Source organism: Ailuropoda melanoleuca, chromosome 1 (assembly GCF_002007445.2).
Source record: "Ailuropoda melanoleuca isolate Jingjing chromosome 1, ASM200744v2, whole genome shotgun sequence".
Taxonomy (NCBI): domain Eukaryota; kingdom Metazoa; phylum Chordata; class Mammalia; order Carnivora; family Ursidae; genus Ailuropoda; species Ailuropoda melanoleuca.
In genome coordinates this window covers 26,941,061-26,961,496 of record NC_048218.1, presented here as the reverse complement: position 1 = coordinate 26,961,496, position 20,436 = coordinate 26,941,061, and the positions used below count along the sequence as shown (strand labels likewise).

Genomic DNA, 20,436 nt, shown 5'->3' with positions numbered 1-20,436 from the left:
CAGCCTGACCCAAGCTGCACAAGAATGTAAATAAAAATGATTGAGTATTTCTCTCTTAACATAAAACAAATATTTTACTACACTGCATACTATAATGACCTCTCTTACATCGAACACAGAAATATTAACATCTATCATATGCAATTAAATACTCAAAGTCCATTTGTAAGTGCAGCAATAGAAATGACATCACTTACATTTAGTTAGTTACATTTTCAAAAGAAAGCATGATGAATGAAACAGAATTATTCTCATAGAAAGCTTGGGCCCTGTGACAGTGACAGACAGTGATTTCAGAACAAACTACCTATAACATTTATCTACATTGCTGAGTGGAACATTTGGACAAGTAGGAAAAGTGCAGAGAGACTGACAGTTTCTCTGGAACTGACTTGGCCTTTCTGTGGACTTTCTTTTACATGACTGACCCCTTCCTCATCCCTCTTGTCACTGACTCTCAGGAAGCACCTATTGGGCCATTTGACATGCTCTCTGTGAGACCAGGGATGAGTCCGTTACTCACAGGCCGGCTCATGAGTCAGTTTTAGGAACGTTACTATGCTCCATAATACCCTTGACCTCTCAGAGTTGGTGGTGTGCGATGAAGGCTGCCAGGACACGCTAAACTTTTCCTGAGACAGGGTCCAGTCAACAACTTTATGGAAGTCCTTCTGGACTAAACTTTGCCTGACACGGACAAGTTGGTCATGAGACAGTCAGGGGACTGGAAATGTATCGCTTGACTAGATTTCCAGATTGAAAATGAGATGGGTAAGCAACTGTGTCATCCAGGAGGTTCCAAAGTCCAGGTTACATTCACGGACAACTACTGCAGCTCCCCTGCCTGGGTCCTCAAGTTCTTCCACCAACCAAACCCCAGTAGGGGGCACCTTCCCAAAGCTAAACCTAAGAAACCATAGCCTGCCCAGCTCAAAGCCAAATGAAAAGGCAAGCTTCTCCAAGAGTCATGAGACAGGTGGGAAAGTCCCTGCAGCTGGCTCTCACTGCAACATAGAGTGCTTCATGGCCGTGTGAAAAGGACATCAAGGAAGAATGAGAAAGTCAAGCTAGAATCTGCAAGTGGAATCCGAGAGGATTTGTTTGGGTCTCCGGTTGAGACAGAGAACAATGATTTTTCTATGTTTTTGTTGTTTTGTTCATTTGCTTGTGAAAACAGAAGTTCTGTCTCTGGACTGACTGCATCCCCGCTCTTAAGCTGCCGGATGGTAAAGGAAACCTACCATTGCAGAGATGCTCCTGTTGGGGGCAATATTGAACCTGGTCAGGGAATGGCTTTCTTCCTGCTGGCGGTGGCTTCCCCGTGCATGACACTGTGGCCTTCATGGATATGACTTCCCTGTCCTTAAAAGGAAAAATGCCAGCACACTTGAGAGTTGGACTGAGCCAATAAAGTAGCCCCTGAGACACACTGGGTATGTCTTTAACAATTCCTGTTTACCTTCCTGAAGAGAGATTACAAGAAGGAAATAAGATCACATTTTTAAGTGTTTTCATGATGCATGTTATCACTGAAACCAAATACTATGCTAAATCCAGCAATCTTAAAGTGATGCACAATTTGAGTATCTGTTTAATTAATCAAAATATTCATTAATAAATAATAAAACACATTCTATGTGTGTTTTAGAGGATACGGGGACAGTATATACTCACAAATATTCAAATACAGGCAGTATATTTGGCAGAGAAAATCTTAAACTTCTCAGAGGTCTTCATTATGCTGGAAAGTTTGGGGGGAGAAATAGGATTTTAATACAACAGCTTTACTTAATTATAGAAAAAGCAAATAAGATGATTTTCTAAACTCTGAAGGAAAAACAACTATATTAGACTATAAACTGAAAATGCCTTCCTCATTTCAGAACTTCATCTTATGACAATATTGTCTGCCTTAGTAACTGTGAAATATTAAGAGGAAATAGCATAAAACATGGGAAAATCTTTAAATTTCCATATATACATAAATGTAAACCTATATAGAGAGAATCGGATAAGTCTATATCAAATCAGTGTTTTAATACTGATTGGAATAGCTTAGGAGTTTAAATTAATAGAAAACAATCTTGATTTACTAAAATTTTCGTATTTGCCTATATATAGACGTATGTATAGAGATGTGTGTTTCTCCCTATTTATGTGTATGTGAATATGTATATATGTATATATATAGACAAAAATACTAAATATATATATATACATATTCACATACACATAAATAGTGAGAATACACTGTGACAATGAAGGCAGAAATTAAAATTATACAGCTATAAGCCAAGTAACACCAAAAATCACCAGTGAAGCCCAGAAGCTAGGAAGATGCCAGGGAGGATTCCACTACAGGTTGCAGAGGGAGCATGGCCCTGCCAACACCTTGTTTCCAGACTTTTAGCCTCCAGACCTCTGAGATGACATATTTTTGTTGTTTGAAGCCACCCCATTTTCCGGTACTTTGTTTTGGCAGCCATAGGAAACTAATCTAGATGCTGTTGAGCAAACCTTTAGTCTTCACTCGACATTTTCTTAAAATGCTCTTGTCCATAGGTTTTCAACACCCCATATTATCCCAGGAGACCTGCCACACACTTTCCAGGACTCTTCACACTGTTTCCTACATTCTCATGTTCCTTGTTAGAGCCTCTCTCGCTCATGTCCATAATTTGAACATCTCTTAAGCTCCATGGGCTACCCTACTGGCCATCTTTCCCTGCTGCACACCAAACTCAATAATATTCAGAAGCCTCACCTACCCTTTCAGAGTTAACCATTCTTTCATCCATGTTCCTAAGGCTAATGTTCCCTGGGAGGTCTGTAATGAGGCTTCTCACCTCCTCTCTTGTTTTTTAAAATATCCTTAAGAATAAGAAATACCTTTGTAAATCCCCGTCCCAAAGATGAGTCGGAAAAGTCTTGAACACTCCATTTTGGCATGTTTTCCCTTCACTTCTTCCATTGCTGTCATTGCCTGGCAGTGAAGTCTGACATCTCCTACAGCCCAGGATTACTTCCAAAGGGGCCTCAATATGAGAATAAGCCTTTCCTCCTCTCTCGTTGGCCCCAGGTGAAGGGCAGGAAACCAGTCAGACGAAGATGCCCACGGGAAGGCTACAGATCAGACTAAGATGAGGAAACAGAACAAAGCAGGGAGTGTCTGCTGCGGAGGCCACCAGGAAGGATCCACCTCTGTTGCATCCCAAATTCCTTTCTTTTGAAGCTTTAAACTGAATTGTATCCTGCTTTGGAACAACTTTAGCAGTATAATAAAGTTCTAAACTATCAGGAAAAAAATATTATTGTGTTTATTTACAATTTTTCAAGTGAACCCTTTTATCCATAAATGGATAGAGGGAAATCAATGACCAATGTTCAATTTGGGCAGTACCAACCATGATCATTTTTCAAAACTAGAACATTGGAATATAATCCAGTTTTCTATTATGAGGGCTTCCCAAGCCAGCTAAAATTTAAAAAAAAAAAAATTCTATGTTTTGGTATCCAGAAAATAGCATTTTATGTAAAAACAGAAGTGTTCTTTTTGAGTCATACACATCAGGAGAATTGATAAGTTCAGGGTCTAAACAAAGATTAAACATGAATTTTACAAAGGAAAAGAACAGATCATTAAACTACCATTGAATTTTTTCTTCAAAAATTACTGATACTTCTCATCATCTCTAGAATACCAAAATGGTATTGCTTTAAAGTAATGAGACCCACCTTTATCCATTTGATAAGTATCTGAGTATCACATATGTATACCATGCCTTCTGGTGTGAGCCCCCTTCCTGACTCAGAGCTTGGTGTGCACTCACATGGTGGGAAAGGATCTCTCTAGAGCTTCTTCATAAGGCACTATTCTCACTCATGACCTAAAGCACCTCCCAAAGGCCCACTTCCTAATACTATCAACTTTGGGAGTTAGGATTTCAACATATGGCTTCTGAGGAGGACACAAACATTCGGACCATAGCAACCATAAAAGAAGCTATAAACAAATAGAAATACATGTTCTAGTGAAGCCACAGTGTAGAGCAAATGTGATTTTTCCTCAAATTATTTTATAAATACAACCCTAGCAAAAATGTTTTGGTTATCTTAATTTGACAAATTAATATTTTTAAAATTATACAGGTAAGGGTTCCCAAAATATTTTTGAATAAGAAGAGTAACGGGGAGAGGACGTTTTTTCATAGTAACAGAAATACTTAAAGGATAGAGTAATTAAAACAGTATGCTGGGGGGCGCCTGGGTGGCACAGCGGTTAAGCGTCTGCCTTCGGCTCAGGGCGTGATCCCGGCGTTCCGGGATCGCCCCACGTCAGGCTCCTCTGCTGAGAGCCTGCTTCTTCCTCTCCCACTCCCCCTGCTTGTGTTCCCTCTCTCGCTGACTGTCTCTATCTCTGTCAAATAAATCAATAAAATCTTTAAAAAAAAAAAACAACAGTATGCTGGAATAGATAGATAAATCAATGGGGGAAAAAACAAGCACAACAATAAATTCAAATATTTATAAAATTGTAGTAAGTGGTAAAGTTGGAATTATAAATTATTGGGGAAATCCTGGGTTGTTATTAAATAAACTGTGCTAGGAAAAATGGTTCAATATTTTGTGGCAAAGCTTATAGTAAGATACATTCCAGCTGAAACAAACAGATAGATGTAGAAAAATGAAAACATGAGAAAATAGAAGAAAATATACTTAGTTATTTACGTGATATGACTGAGAGAAACTGTGTAAGTATTAATCCAAAGCAAGAACCTGAAAAACAGTGCTTCAGTGTGGTTATTAACCACTTCATTTAGAATCAGCTGGGTTATTTGCAACCAGTTGCTAGCGCTACTCCAGAGAATTAATGAATAATACACCCTGACCGACAGGGCCCAGGAATCTGTGTTTTAAAGAACACACTGAGACATTCTGATGCACACTCGAGAACACTTCCAGGCAGAATAAGATGGACAGATTTACTACACAGATATGGATATTTCTATAAAATACACAAAATCAAGAGTCAAAAGAAAACCTGGCAAAAAACCGTATTACAACATTACATAATGAAGGGTTGAAAAATAAGACATCAACGAAGAAACAAATTAGTGAAAAAAACCCAGACTTTCTCAAAGGAAAAAATCTAAAGGATGGGAATAGGCAATTCACAAATAGAAGAAAAGGATGAATAAGCAGATAGAAAAAAAAAAAGTCAATTCTCCCTTGCAAAATAAAATCAGATGCAGATTCCTTTACAAATTGAGAAAGATGTTTTTAGGTGTAATGGCTAGTGTTGGCAAATGAATTTGTCCCTCTCAAATATCATGTGAGAGTTTCATGTGATACGGTTTTGCCGGGGAGCTATTCAGCAATATGAATCAAGTGTCTAACAATTATTAATATCTTCTGACCTAGTAATTTCTCTCTTTGAGAATTATCCTGAGGAAATAAACAGATCCGCAACAAATATTTATGTACAAGGATGAATAAATAAAAGCAAGGATTAAGGAATTTTTATGTACAACATGAAAAGTGAAAGCAACCAAAATCCCTCAAAGAGAAGTTTTTCATAAGTTATTTAATTTGGAATATGCTCTTGATATAATTTAAAATGGAAAAGATGAGGACACATAACATTTCTCAGCTATATGATTCCAAGGTGTTTTTCGGTTTTGTTTTGTTTGTTTTTATTTCTTTGTTTTTAATTTCTTTTTTTAAGTAGGCTCCACACTGGGTGTGGAGCCCAACACGGGGCTTGAACTCATGACGCCGAAATCAAAACCTGAGCTGAGATCAAGAATCTGACATTCAACTGACGGAGACACCCAGGCGCCCTTGATTCTAAGTTTGTGGGGTTTTTTTTTAGAAAAGGTACTGGGAGGGGCATGTGGGTAGCTCAGTCAGTCAGACAACTGACTCTTGATTTCAGTTCAGGTCAGGATCTCAGGGTCTTGGGATCGAGCCCCGTGTCAGGCTCCATGCTCAGCGAGGAGTCTGATTGAGAATTCTCTCTCCCCCTCTCCCACTGCCCCTCCCCCAGCTCACAGAAATGCTTACTCTCTCTCTCTCTCTCTCTCTCTCTCAAATAAATAAATAAATATTTTAAAAAAGAAAGAAAAGATACTGGGGAAATGTGATTCTCAGAGAATTTTAATAACATACAATTGTTTCAATTTTCTTCATTCTTTTCTTCATTTTCCCAGTTTTCTGCAAAGGAAATATATCACTTTGTTGACTAAAAAAACACGAAAGTAGTTTACCTATTTCTTCAAACCATGCTGGCATGACATAAAATTTATTTAACGCTTTCATTTAGAAGTATATTCTGGACTGTTTAAGCCATAAGCACATACATGCATAAAAATAGCCTTGTTTTTTATAATTACTGCCTTTGGGGGAGTGGAAAATTCAGATAGTGCTATGGACTGAACTGTGTTCCTCAAAAAATTCATATATTGAAATCCTAACCCTCCAATATAACTATTTGGAGATAGGTCCTTTAGGAGGAAATTAAGGTGAAATGGGGTCATAAGAGTGGGGTCCTAATTCAAGAGGACTAGTGGTCTTATAACAAGAGGGAGTGAGAGCCCTCTCTCTCTGCTCACACACCAAGAGAAGCCCATGTAAACACACCGAGACCAGGTGGTCTCCTAGAAGCCAAAAGAACAGGCCTCTGAATGAAACCTGTCTTGCGAGCACCTTGATCTTGGACTTCCAGTTTCTAATCTGTGAGAAAGAAATGTCTGCTGTTTAAACCACCCAGTCTATGCTATTTTATTGTGGCAGCCCGAGCTGACTAATACAGGAAGTTCTATCACTCTTATCATCCTACTTGGTTTAAACAAATCTGTCAGTTTGCAAGATTCAAATCCACTTACCAAGAAGCATGGTAGAGCACTTTTATGGATAATAATAGAAATGTGCTTTTTGAAAAAAAAAAGCACTTTCAGGGGCGCCTTGGTGGCTCAGTCTGTTAAGCAGCTGACTCTTGATTTTAGTCCAAGGCTTGATCTCAGGGTCACGAGTTCAAGCCCTGCATTGGGCTTTGAGCTGGGCTTGGAGCCTACTTAAGAAAACGAAACAAAACAAAACAACAACAAAAAAACCCACAAAAAAACTTTCTTGAGAGAATCATCTTACAAAGGAAGAGACTACTCAGAAGGGAATGCCATCCATCATTTGGGTATATTCTATTTATGTATTAAACAATCTGGTTCTATTTTATATGGAAACAGATTAAAAGAGGTTCAAAGTCACTGACTGCTTGGTTTTAAATCTTTCTTTAATTACTTCGCTGATCTGCCAATGGTGAATCTTTGGATATTGATTATTAAATTTCGAACTGATCTCAAATAAATGTTAATAATCTTATATTTTAGCTTGCATTGGAGTAGGTAGAGAAACAAAGAAGCTTTCCAACAGGAAAGTGTTAGATTTAAGCTGTCTTGTAAAATCACAAGCACCAAAAGGAAACACCTTAATGTTTAAGATTTCTGTTTTTAACTTATATTTTTATTTTATTTAAAAAAAGATTCTATTATTTCTAATGTATCCTATTTCATGCGAGGATAAATAAACTTCTTTTTGGGCCTAGGTCCACTCCTTAGGAGAAACATCAAGCACTTTTTTAAAAGCTGGATGCCTAAACCCTCATCTCACCTCTCCAAACAATCACTTTTTTCCCAGTGCTTTATTGAAAATGAAGTCTAGATCCATAGTTAAATATATGCACACAGAGATACACGTATATGTGTTCCTTGTATATATTAGTATGAATTCATATTATATGTGTGTATATATATATAACAAAATGATCTGTGTGTGTATGTGTAATTTTTATCTACTTAAAGGCCCAAGTATCTATTCGCTTTTCATAAAACTTTAGGGAGTATTTATTTTTGGAAAGGCATGTAGAACAACACAGCACAATCTGGATTAGCCCAATTTTGAAGTAGCCAACAGGTGCCTATGGAAAGTGGCTACCCCATCAGCACAGATCTACATACATGTATTTATTGTATTATGCACGCAATTTTCTGTAGATTCTTAAATTTTCAAAGTAAGAAGGTGGAGGGAAAAGACATGTAGAAACACTTCCGATTACATGCCTTCTGCTTTAAATAGTTCACTCCTTCTAATCCCAGCTGACACATGTTTAATATACATTTTTGCTTTTCAAGCAGTGGTATCCCCACAGGACCATATTATGGTTTTTCCATTCTTTGCATGGTTTCATGGCTTTTAAAAAATGATGTCACATAACAAGCAAACTAACCACTAGTGACACTAAAATGAGAAAAAGGTCCTTGGCATGGCTCAAATTTTTATACAGCGTGGCTGTATAATTTTTATATCAGTGCTTTAATTTCTGGTTCAGCAAGAGAGATGGCAACTTGTTTGACTGCTCCCCCAACAAGTACATGTTGGTCTTGTCATGAACGAGAATCACATCTCGGCTCTGTGGTTCTGGGAGGCCGAGTCCTCTCCAACCTCATCTGTCTCCTCTGACAAGGTGACAGAGTTTAGCTTGTCCAAGAAAAGATAACCCCCACTGCTCCTTGCTTAGAAAAGCAAAACAAAACAAAACACAAAATGCATTCTCCTTTCAAGGAGAGATTATAAGAGTTGAGTAAAACAAAGTATGTAAAGAGTTTTCATTTTCAACTGGGTCTCCCTTCAGTCTTGATGCCAAGTACAAGCCTGGCTTGAGTGATGGTAGTAGCAGGCTGGATTTCCTCATCTTGCTCACATCACTTATTTTGACAACAGCTTCTTTTCAGTAATAAGAAATCAGTTCTACTTTCCTCCATTTACTTGACAAAAATATGGGTTGTTTGTTGATAGGGTGGCCACATTTTGCGTGTGTGTGTGTGTATGTGTGTGTGTGTGTGTGTGTGAGATCCAGAATGCTAAAGCTAACGGGATAGGAAAAATGTGGAGAAATAGCTTTTACTAGAAAAAAAAAATCTGCAGTAATGCAGCTACCCTAACTTTAACAGAACGAAGCCAATATTTGTACTTCTTGTTCCTTCCAAATGCCTTTCCGGCATACCTGAGTTCTCACAGTCTTTGAAAATCATCAGAGACAAGAAAATTTTGTAATTGTTTAGAACTTCAAAACTGCTGTGCAGGATGGAATTGAAGTATCAGAGAGGTCCTTGTGGAAGAGGAAGTGAGGGATATTTTGTTAAGCCAGCTACTATCAGCTGCATAGCCAAATTTTCAAGATTAAATTTCAGCTCCTCAAATGAAAAAAGGAACAAAAGCACTTTGCTTCTGATTGACAAAAAGTTGTTTAAATGTAATAAAAACTTTAATTCGTGAGTGGATAAAATACTCAGTTATTAAGTCTTTGTGATTGTATTAGTATTCTTCACTAAGAATGTATAAAATATATGCATATGTATATACATTTAGTTTCAAACTTGAAGTCTAAAGGCAATCTCTGCACCCTCTCTATTTATATCTTTGTAAATTGAATATGACATATAATATTTATTCAGATTATTTTCTCTTATTCAATCTCCAGTGAAGAAAAATATAATTTTCTTCCTGAGGAAGCAGAGATTTCACAGTGGCTTTAATAAAATCAATCAGTTTCACCACTAGATATAGAATATTTCCCCAGGGGTCACCAAAAGCTGAAGTTGATTTGTCTTTGTCAAAGCAGACAAGCTGTTAAATGAACGAATCAGTATAAGAATACTTCCCACTAACTGAACTAGGAGAGAGGAATGAATGAGATGAACTTGACATACAAACACACACGTATTCCTTTTCTCTTCATCTATCCTTTGCTCAGCCTTCCCCCCAGTACCATCTGTAGAAGTGGCCATACTGAGAAGGCACCTCAAGTCTGTTGAGAGATACTGAAACTTGAAAGGAAATTTAAAAGCACAAATACAACACACTGAACATTTTCTGGCTTTTAGGTTTCTTTGTCTCCTTTCCCTGTGTCACATTCTCCGCCACTAGCTGTGGGCCTGGTTCTCTTTCACACACACTCATCCAGAGGGGGCACACGTACTGATACCTTGTGGGGGTTTCTCACTTAAAGCCATTTCTTCTCCAAACTGATCAAGACCTGGATCCATGAAACAATCATTTCCTGACATTTAAAATAAACAATCTAGGAGAGCAATGTAAACGAATATGAGGAATCTACCAAAACTTAATAACAAGGGAACACATAAGGAGGATGCAAAAGTAGGAAGCTTTCTTTTAGCACTTCCTCATGTCAAAAACAGAAGTGGAAAGTATGGCACTCGTGAACAACTTTTAAAATGTAATAGTTTCAGTTTCAAACTTCATCCCAAGAAATGTAGGCACAACAACATTAATACAGATCTTTATTCTGTATACTGATTTTAAACACCCTACCAGAAGTCTTAAGATACTTCCTGAATAAAAAAATATTTTTTCTCCCTTAAGGCTAAGCCCCATGGGTAAGTAGAAAACTTGTAAAACCGGTTCTACCAGCAAACTATAAAAACTTCATGCCCTATTTACCACATTAGAAGAAAGCAACGTTCTCCTTTTTTCTCATTCTTGTTTTAGCCTGAACACATGGCTTTTTCTGAAGCTATGCCAGGTTCAGATCAGATACTATTAGGGCAGTGATGACTGTGGGTTATTGCACACACTCCCCCCATGGCTTCTCCTTTGAGATCCCTTTAAAGTTTCTATCAGGTCCTGCTTTCTTGTGAATGTGTATGTGGGGAGTACCCCTGGAGGATATTAAATAGTTGTATCGTCGATAAATGTCCGCGATGCTTATCTCTCTCTTTCTCTGGATTCTAGCATGCAAGACTTTTGAGATGACCTACTAAGATAAAGATCTAAGTGACAAGTGTTAAAGAGAAAAGACACAATTTGATTGGAAAAGATTTAAGAAGAAAACACAGAGGTTACTTCTGCAGTATGTGTCCACGGTGACCGTTCACAGGGCTTCTTTTAGAACCCTTGCTGGATTCTTTGTGTTTGATTCACTGTAATGATTAGCAAATCAAACACAAAGAACTGAGAATTCATTAGCTGGTGATATCCAATGAGTTCTGCATGCTCAATAAAGGCTTTATGTAGTTTAAAAAAAAAAGGGAGGGGGGATACTTCTGGTTGTATATTTTTAAGTTTTTATTCCACTCTCATTTCCGAGCAGGCGTAAGCATCTCTGCAGCACAACTCTGGCCTCCACAACTGCCTCTACCAGCCTTGACCTACCTCTGTTTCAGGCTTCTCTCCTGTTCTCCTAACCTCTCCCTCCCCATCAAGTATCTGATGGAGAGAGGGAATAAAGTCGGGGCTTGATAATTTTCAGTCTCATCACCTGCCCAGGCTTGGATGTTCTTGAAGTTTTTCCTAGTAAAATCAAGTAGCCATCCATATCAATTACGCAGGCTAACCTACTGAAGTAAATGTTCTGAAAATACAATGGCTGAAATAAAATAGAAGTGGATTTATCTCTCAAGTAATAATCTGAAAGGGGGGCGGAGAGGTGGGCACTGAAGGGGTACTGCTCCACTCAGTCATTCAAGAACCAACCCAGAATGAGGGTGGTCCTTCCACGGTTAACACATGGCTTCTAAGGTTTGTCTAGTCATCACTATTTCAGCTGTGAGAAAGAAGAACGAGCTGTAGGAGTGAGCTCACAAATATTCAAGGCAAAGCTTGAATGGCATCTATCATGTTTGCTCATACTTCACCGGAGAGAGCTTAGTCTGATGGCCACAACCAGCTGCCAAGGGAGTGGGAAAATATAGTCCATGCCTGGGCACCTTTGTCTCAGTTATGGCTCCATCTTACTATGGAAGCAGTGGAACATAGAGTTTGGTGGACAACTTGCAATCTCCACCATACCCTTTAAACCTTTTTACGGTCTTAAGAACCATAAGGATACAATAAAGGTTCAAGGATCAGTTGTAGAACAATTGTCCTGGACCCTTTGAACACAATATTCCTATGGCTTACATTAGTCATCTGCAATGGAAATGTATTTGTTTGATGAAATGTTAGGATCCTTTTATGAATTATTATACATATATGTGTTATGAGAATAAAATGAGAGAATATATAAAAGCTGTTTGGAAAAGCTAAGTATTATAGTTCTACAGTGTTAGAAATTAAATTGAATTATTCCTTCATTGTTCAAATCTGAAAAGGAGTCAGTTTGAGCCTATGAAACCAATCAGTGCCCAACATTTCCATGATCAAAAAATAATGACTAGCCAGTATGAATGTGACTGCGATCAATCATCCAGTGTCATAGCTCTAAGAACATGAAAACTGACTTCCATTTTGGTAGCGTCACTGAGTTTGGAAGATCAATGAAGTTTGAAGGCAAAATATAGTGTGGAATCCTAGAGAATGATAAGACCATCAGTGAATGAATCGTGAATACAGAACGTTCAGAAGACTAAGTTTTGTCCAGGGAGTACAGACAAAACAAAGAAGGAGGATAAACAAGAAACAGAGCAAGCCCCCTTCACTGGGACCACACGAAAATGCAGATCATAGCAGAATATAATATATTGGCTAGACCCAGTTTTTAAGAACACTATAATAAAGATATAGAACTCTATGCCCAATCCCGCATAACAGCCTTGATCAATACTCTGATATGTCATGTAAAGAGAACAGCTAAGGTTAGGTAATGGAGGTCCCTTGACCCAATGACCTTGTTACGGCATTAGAGAGTCAACATTTTGCCATTAAATGTCAGATCAATTCCCAATGATTTAAACATTACCCAGAAGTCTCTGGCTTCCTGGAATCTTTCATTAAAAAAAAAAAAAAAAAGCCCTTCAAACACTACCATTTTCAGGAGTCTAAGGAATTATTATTTACTACATAAACTTAATCCATCTTTTTAACATTCTTGTCTTAATTGGTTGCCAGTATTTACAAAGCAGTGCCTCTGATTTAAAAAATACTATATTTTTATTATTTTCAATGTACTTTCCTATCCATTTTCTTTTTATGTCCAAGGAGTAATTTTTCTCTGGTATTCTTATAAACAACAACACAGACTGATCATTTTCTCATATAGACTTTTCCAGAATTATCCTTATATTACAATTATGTATGAAAAGGTTTTTCTCCTTTGGGATTAAGTATGGCCCATGTTTAATTTATCCTTTATCCCACATAATGCCTTGCATTTGGTTGATGTTCAATACAACAATTAATAAAATTTTGGCTCAAATCTATCTCCCTCAATTCAAGGTGGTGAAAGGGAAAAGGGAGGCCTATCCATGCCGCTACCATAAAGTTACAGGGAACCTCTTAGTTTTCCTCTCAGCAGTAAAGTAGATCGGTCTCTCCGGCCCTCGACAAGAAGAATCAAATCTAGTTTTTTTATATGCCACAAAATGTAGGAGCTTCTCTGGGGCAGGCCCTCTGCCCAGCAGTCCTCCATCCATAAACAGGCACTGAGCAGTGGTACTTCCTACCTTGCTTTTCCATGTCTCAGAGATCACCAGAAGATCCCTGTGTCCAGAGACTGACATATGTTTTCGATGGCCATGATACACGTCATCTGACTGATTGAATAAATAAATAGCCAACAATTGTCATCCCTAGATAACCAACCAAATTCCAACTGGCACCTGTCTGCCAGTGTTACTTCCATTAGGTGTGACACATCGTCATCTAAAATAACACCTGTACTAGTTCACTGTCGGAGCCACTGGCGAAAAGAAACGACAAGATTGCAGCCCCCCCTTCCGTGTACCTGCCGGGCGGCGACTGCGGTCTTGGCTGCCAACGTTCCATTAAGGGCTCTGGAGCTCCTGGCACTTGTGTGGATAAGCTACTAAATTTCATCATCAAAAGATGACTTATTCTTGTCAGCTGGGCACATCAAACCAAAGAAATAATATCAAATAGAGGGGATCTACTTTATCTAAATGTATGGAGGAAGAAAAAGAAGAGGGCCTTTTCGCTGGTGCGATTTTCTAATCTTTTTTCAGTTTTATCGCCAATTCAAATGGTTCATGCCAAAAGAGGCAATATTGCCAGGGACAGGAGACAACAGCAGAGAATCCATCAGCCTTTGGCTGCTTCTGGGGGCAAGGTCTTAGCTTCTCAGCGGAGTTGGCATTGTGAGGGTGTAGTTAGAACCGGCACACCGCTCTTCACCTACGCTCTTCACCTAAGGCGGGGGTGGGGGCCGGGGCAGCTGGGAAACGGGGGCAGGGGCGTGGCTACCTTGGGAGACCTCAGACTCTCCTACTTGCCAGGAGGATTATGGGGCCTGGCTTCCGAGAGGCTTCAGTTCAGATAACTCACATACTGAATTATTTATCACTGGCTCTCTGGGTTGTGCTTAACGCTCTATCCTTCTCCCATCACCTTAAGGTACAGATAATTAAAATAATAAATAAATAAAAAGAAGAAGGGGATTAATTTTAAAAAATAGAATTATCATCACTGCCCTGAATGGAGCCACCCAGAATTTGCTGTAGCCCATCACTGAGAATAGTAGCATAAACCTTTATTTATTTTTTTTTAAGTTTCACAAGCGCAATATACCTTATTTGCATTGTGATGTTTTCCATTGCAGGGGTATCTGGTGGACAAGACCCAGCCCTTTATTAATTTCCTTTCTAGATGTTGACAAAGGTAAGTGTCAATGAGGCAATATTACTTATTTCATGATGACAGTCATGCTTTGCCTGGTGACCTGTGACCTCCTTCCTCAGGATCTTGAGGTTAACGTGACTCTACTCTGGACATCTACCCAGGAAGGAATGCATTCAAGACTAGAAAATGTGGGAGAAATTTAGTCAATCAATAGGGCTTACTGAACAGAGGAAAAACTGGGTAATTCTGCCCACCAAAACCTGGGACTGCTAGTTATTTGCCGCCCACAGGTCTGCAACTTTATTTTTTTTTTAAGTTTTATTTATTCATTTGAGAGAGAGAGACAGAGAGAGCACACAAGCAGGGGGAGAGGCAGGGAGAGGGAGAAGCAGGCTCCCCACTGAGCCAGCCAGGAGCCTGATGCGGGGCTCAATCCCAGGACCCCGAGATCATGACCTGAGCTGAAGGCAGACACCCAACCATCTGAGCCACCCAGGAGCCCCAGGTCTGCAACTTGAATCACCTATTCAAACATCCTCACCTCAGCGCAGTCCCCTGCTCAAATATTAGTTGCCTGCCTGGGGCAGGTGGAGGGGTAGAAGGAACAGAGGAGGTTGCAAAGGAGAAGTAAATCAGTGTAAAGCAGCTGAGAGTGGTTGAGGAGTTGGGTGGGGAAACATCTGTGATGAGATGGGGTCAAACACAGTTGTAGCACTTTGACCGGACAGTGACCCTGGACCCTCTGCTTCCAGGCCGTGCAGACAGCCTCGGGCCAGACAGCCATCAGAATCTCCCTCCCCACCAGCTGGCTCCGCGGGAGGGTGGCAGGCAGGATCCTGTGGTCACATCTCCCTTGCCTCTTGGGACCAGGAAGCAAGAAAATCCTGGCTCACGCCACTCCAAACTGGCCACATCCAGCTCAGTACCAGCTCCCTCCCATGCCTGGCAGCCCCACGGGGAGGGTCTCTTCTGTATAAGGAAAGGAGGACGGAATGTTGGAAGGGAGCTCTCCTTGACAGATGGGAATGAGAGTGGTGTGAGTACCTCACTGGAGGCAATAAAGGTGTTAGCAAACAGCAGGAGGGAAGAGTGGGCCCAGCGAAGACTGGCTCTCTCGCATGCTGTGTGGTGTTCCAGTGCAAGGGAGAGCGGCCTCTCTAAGCTTGGGTATTAACAGTATGTGGCTCCGGCTGACTCACAACGTACTCATTGACTTTCTCGGTATCACAATCACTGGCTGGGTCCCGTCCAGCTAAGGGGGCTTCAGGGGGCTACCGTCTCTTTGTCACCTTCGTCTCTAATGCCCCCCCATCACTCCTTTCTTTGTCCAGATTCTTATGTTCTTCTCCCCCCTGTCCCTTATGCTTCTTTATAGGATATTCCCCTTTTCCTCTGGGATTTCTGTCTTTTCTTATTTTCTTACAGTCAGGAGAGCCTCATCATCAGTGTCAAGCCCAGCGTGATATAGACAGTTACCCCCAAATCACAGCCATCTAGCACTGTCCTCCATGTTAAGAAAACCCAGCTGTTGCTGAGAATTGTATATCTACACAGTGCTTAAACATGCATCGTAGCAAGGATTCTCGAACCGAAAATGTTTTAACAGAACAGTCTTGGATGCTTATCACCTCCTCCCAAGTACATTCCATTTTACAACCATGCAAATTATGGCATGGAAAAGTTAAATGAGTTCTTAAGATTATACCATCTATAGGGTAAAGGGGTCACTAGGACCCAGGCCTCTTGACTCTCAATGCAGTGATTTTTTTTTTCCATTTTATGAATTTTAATGTAAAAATCTCGACCCCTATGCTACATATGGAAATAGTCCCCCCCCCCCCCCCGTCATGTTTGAATCTCTCCACTACTGAAACAAATATAGCTAATGAATCAGGGATGCTCTTTTGTTCTCCTATTAATTGTCTGACCTTAAGGAAATCACTCACCTCCCTGGTTCTCAGTATTCTCCTTCACAACTGAGCAGGCTAGAAAGATCGTGGAGGGTTGCTTCTCACTCCAAGATGTGACGACCCTTCAGGCTTCACTTATTTCTCCTGAATACCTGTCATTTCTAGGTAAATAGAGTTCTCAATTCTTTCTGCTAAAAGAGGTTAAGTAAATAAAAAGGAAAGTTCGGGCCATGCTTGTGGCCTAAATTATAACTTTGTGACCAGAGATGAAGGAAGTTAATAGCAATAAGAAAGCTTCCAGGGTCTACCATTTACAATTTAAATACTTTACTTGGAAGGTTAAAAGTTCAAAGTTGAGTCATAGTCTGAGGTGGCTCTGCTCTTTCTTTTTAATTATCTGAGGTCAGGAAGTTAATAATACCAGAAATCCCCAGTGGAGACCTCTTGTACACTGTGTGAACTTTAAACTTGCTCTTTTTTTTTTTTTTTTTTTAAGGGTAAAAAGTTCAGTCGAAACACAGTGGACTTTTCCTCTTAGCCTCCGCCCATTCATCCCCCAAGGTCAAAAGTTGAACTGTAAAACAGAAACCCTTGTTCTCTGATCCACATTTAAACAGATCACTTATTAAAAAGTAAACATTCCAAATGCAAGCAAGATCCAAAGTGAATCTGTTCAATAAAAATGAAAATATTGTAATAAAATGAGTGTTTGATCTTTATCACTTGCCTCGGAATTGAACATCAGAACGTATTTTCTTATGTTATGAGTCTCAGAGAAAGGGCCGTCACAAGAGCTCTCTCCTTACCTCCCTCTGTCCTGAGATTGGCATCCCTGGAAAAGATAAACCTGAGACGTTTTTAAGTACTTGTGTTTACACTCTTAAGGCATTTTCTGCAACTGATTCTACACCATTTATGTTTATTTGTTTTGCTCGAACAGGAGTTCAAGAACCACAAAAGATGGCTTAAATCAGAGCAATTTAAAGGACTGTGGAGTTTAGAGATATTTGCTAAACATGCTGGGGGATGTGGAGAGAATAAAGAAATGGATGAATGAACCCAATGAACCTCATGGAAATAAGGAATGGAATATATTTGAGATATTCAAAATGATAAAGCTTAAACATGAAGCCAAGAGGATGGCTGTAGAGCTCTATATATGTATTTAATAAAGGCAAGACTAGCTTTCTTGAAGTGATAGTGGCAAATTTAAGAAGTAAGAATATTAACTGAATATTAACTCAATCCAGTTGTCTTGCTTGGAACAACTCCCTGGACCACCATCAAATGAAGCTGTTACTGCATGCAACCCCTAAGTGTCCTTTTCTAATAAAGTAAGTGATATATGTGTCCATTTTTTTCAACATGTACCTATTGGGAATGCTTCTACTTGCTTAAGAAAAAGTCCTACTGGGGCGCCTGGGTAGCTCGGTCAAGAGCCTGCCTTGGGCTCAGGGCGTGATCCCAGAGTCCTGGGATTGAGCCCTACATCGGGCTCCCTGCTCCGCTGGGAGCCTGCTTCTTCCTCTCCCACTCCTCCCTGCTGTGTTCCCTCTCTCACTGGCTGTATCTCTCTCTGTCAAATAAATGAATAAAAAAAATCTTTAAAAAGAAAAAAAAAGAAAAAAAGAAAAAGTCCTACTGACATTTTTCTAAAAAATTTTTAGAAAGCACCTTTGTCCCAATTCATCTATCCAAATGAGGGTAATACCACCTGTTTTTTTCTACCTTAATAATTTTTGTAAAGCTTAGTGAAAAAAACTACACAAAATAGTGAGAACCTTGAAATAAAGACACACAATAAACACATTCATCATAAATACATTTCACTGCTGAATGTCAGTTCTTGGACTTTCTGATTAATTTTAATACAACTCAAAGCTAGAAGATATGGCTTTGAAGAGGTCATGACCTGGACTCATTTTCACGGCATCCTTTGAGACTCCTGGATGCAGCTGGATGACCCAGACTCAGGAATGACACAGCCACAGGAAGGAAGTGCGGACAGCATACAAGGCTACTTCCTCTTGTTAGGACTCCCCTCTCAACAGCTGTAAGGAAGAGTGGAAATTCCTTATGAGTCAAAGTGTGGCTTCAAAGTGAGGGATACAATTTGAGAGACGTGGTCATATTGATTAGGATGTTGACCAAAGGAAGTCACTTCATTTAGGAGAGTGTTCAGGGAAAATCAGGTATTAAGTCAGATTAAGAGGTGAAGAGGATTTGGACACTACTGAGACACTTGGACTGGTATTATCTTCATGAGAATAACTTCTGGTTTCAGTTCATCTTATGAACATATTCCCATGAATATTGATGTTTCTTCTTTTTTTTTTTTTAAGATTTTATTTATTTATTCGACAGAGATAGAGACAGCCAGAGAGAGAGGGAACACAAGCAGGGGGAGTGGGAGAGGAAGAAGCAGGCTCATAGCGGAGGAGCCTGATGTGGGGCTCAATCCCATAATGCCAGGATCACGCCCTGAGCCAAAGGCAGACGCTTAACCGCTGTGTCACCCAGGCGCCCCTCTTCTTTTTTATTCTTAATTCACCTCATTGTATTTGAGCTAGTTGTTTTCAACCTTCTGTCTGACTACATTCTTTTTTTTTTAATTTTTTTTTTTTATTTTATGTATTTATTCAACAGAGATAGAGATAGCCAGCAAGAGAGGGAACACAAGCAGGGGGAGTGGGAGAGGAAGAAGCAGGCTCATAGCAGAGGAGCCTGATGTGGGGCTCGATCCCATAACGCCGGGATCACGCCCTGAGCCGAAGGCAGATGCTTTAACCGCTGTGCCACCCAGGCNACCAGGCGCCCCTGACTACATTCTTGATTAGCTTTTTTCTTTTTCTGAAAACCTCTTCAGTTTTTAAAAGGCTATTATATCCTAAGACCGTGTTCTGAGCATACCTACCCTGAATGTCCTCATAGGATAGAAATAAGACTTGATCCATATAAAATCAACCATACACAACAACACGAGGGGTGTACTACCAGTGTATGAACAGGTGCCATGAGAACCCTGGGTCTTTGCCATGTTTTTTTTTTTTTTTTTTTAATGCCTCCCTGCCTTCCACTTTTTGATCTCTCCTCCTAGAATAACCCTCTTGCCCTTGATCCCTGGAACCCTGTACTCCACCTTAATACTGCTCTTCCTTCACACCTCACCTCCCTTTCCCTTTCTGAATGTAAGTGTCCTTCCACAGCAATCTGTCCAAGCAGTACCATCAGAGTAACTATCTTATCACATGATAATGTTCAGTTCATTTTTCTGCTTCCAACAATAAATTATGATCAAATTGAGGGAGAAAACTCCCATGTAATTCCCTGGAAGGCACTTCCTCAAAAATACAGAATGAAAGTTGATGGGAACAGGATGAAGTAAATCCTTAATGGATGACGAAGTTGAGCGGAAACTCAACAGGGTAGACAACAAAGTGAACTCAAACAGGCCGGCCAGCTTTCTGGAATACTCCTAGCACAGCAAGTTCTCAACTTCGGCTGTGCTTCGATGTCACCTGGGAGCTTTAAAATATCCTTCATGTCTGGGTCGCAGCCCTAGAAATTCTGAATTAATTGGACTGGGATAGAGCTGGGCCATTAGGGTTTTTAAATGCTCTCAAGTGATAACTGTGATGATGAGAACTTGAGGATGAGGACCACTGCACAGTAAGATGCTGTTAAATGGGAATCACTTCTAGAAGTCACCGTTGGCATTGGGAGTCACAAATGGACAATCAGTTTAAGGACACCTTATTTTTCATAACTCTTTTGAGGAATAAGTTACTCTCCCATCTGAACTGATTAGGCAACTCTCTCTATTTTTATCTTCTTTAATATAGTGGCAATAATAATAATTTCTTGCTCATTAGATTATTTGAGTATTAAATAGAATACTATATATATATATATATAAATATATATATATACATACACACAC

General features: G+C 39.7%; 2 long non-coding RNA genes across 2 annotated transcripts in view; both read right to left on the bottom strand.

The window, feature by feature from the left end:
• Nucleotides 1-277: 277 nt before the first annotated feature.
• Nucleotides 278-3,341, bottom strand: LOC117801568. The gene is made up of 3 exons (XR_004624246.1): nt 2,890-3,341; nt 1,675-1,741; nt 278-1,362 (listed from the first exon to the last, which is right to left on the bottom strand). It is a non-coding gene; the product is annotated as an uncharacterized LOC117801568 (long non-coding RNA).
• A 15,007-nt stretch (nt 3,342-18,348) lies between these two features.
• The window catches only part of LOC117801569, a 13,929-nt gene continuing 11,841 nt past the window's right edge, over nt 18,349-20,436 (bottom strand). Inside the window, exon 3 of the long non-coding RNA XR_004624247.1 lies at nt 18,349-18,547. This is a non-coding gene — a long non-coding RNA (uncharacterized LOC117801569). The remainder of the gene's footprint in view (nt 18,548-20,436) is intronic.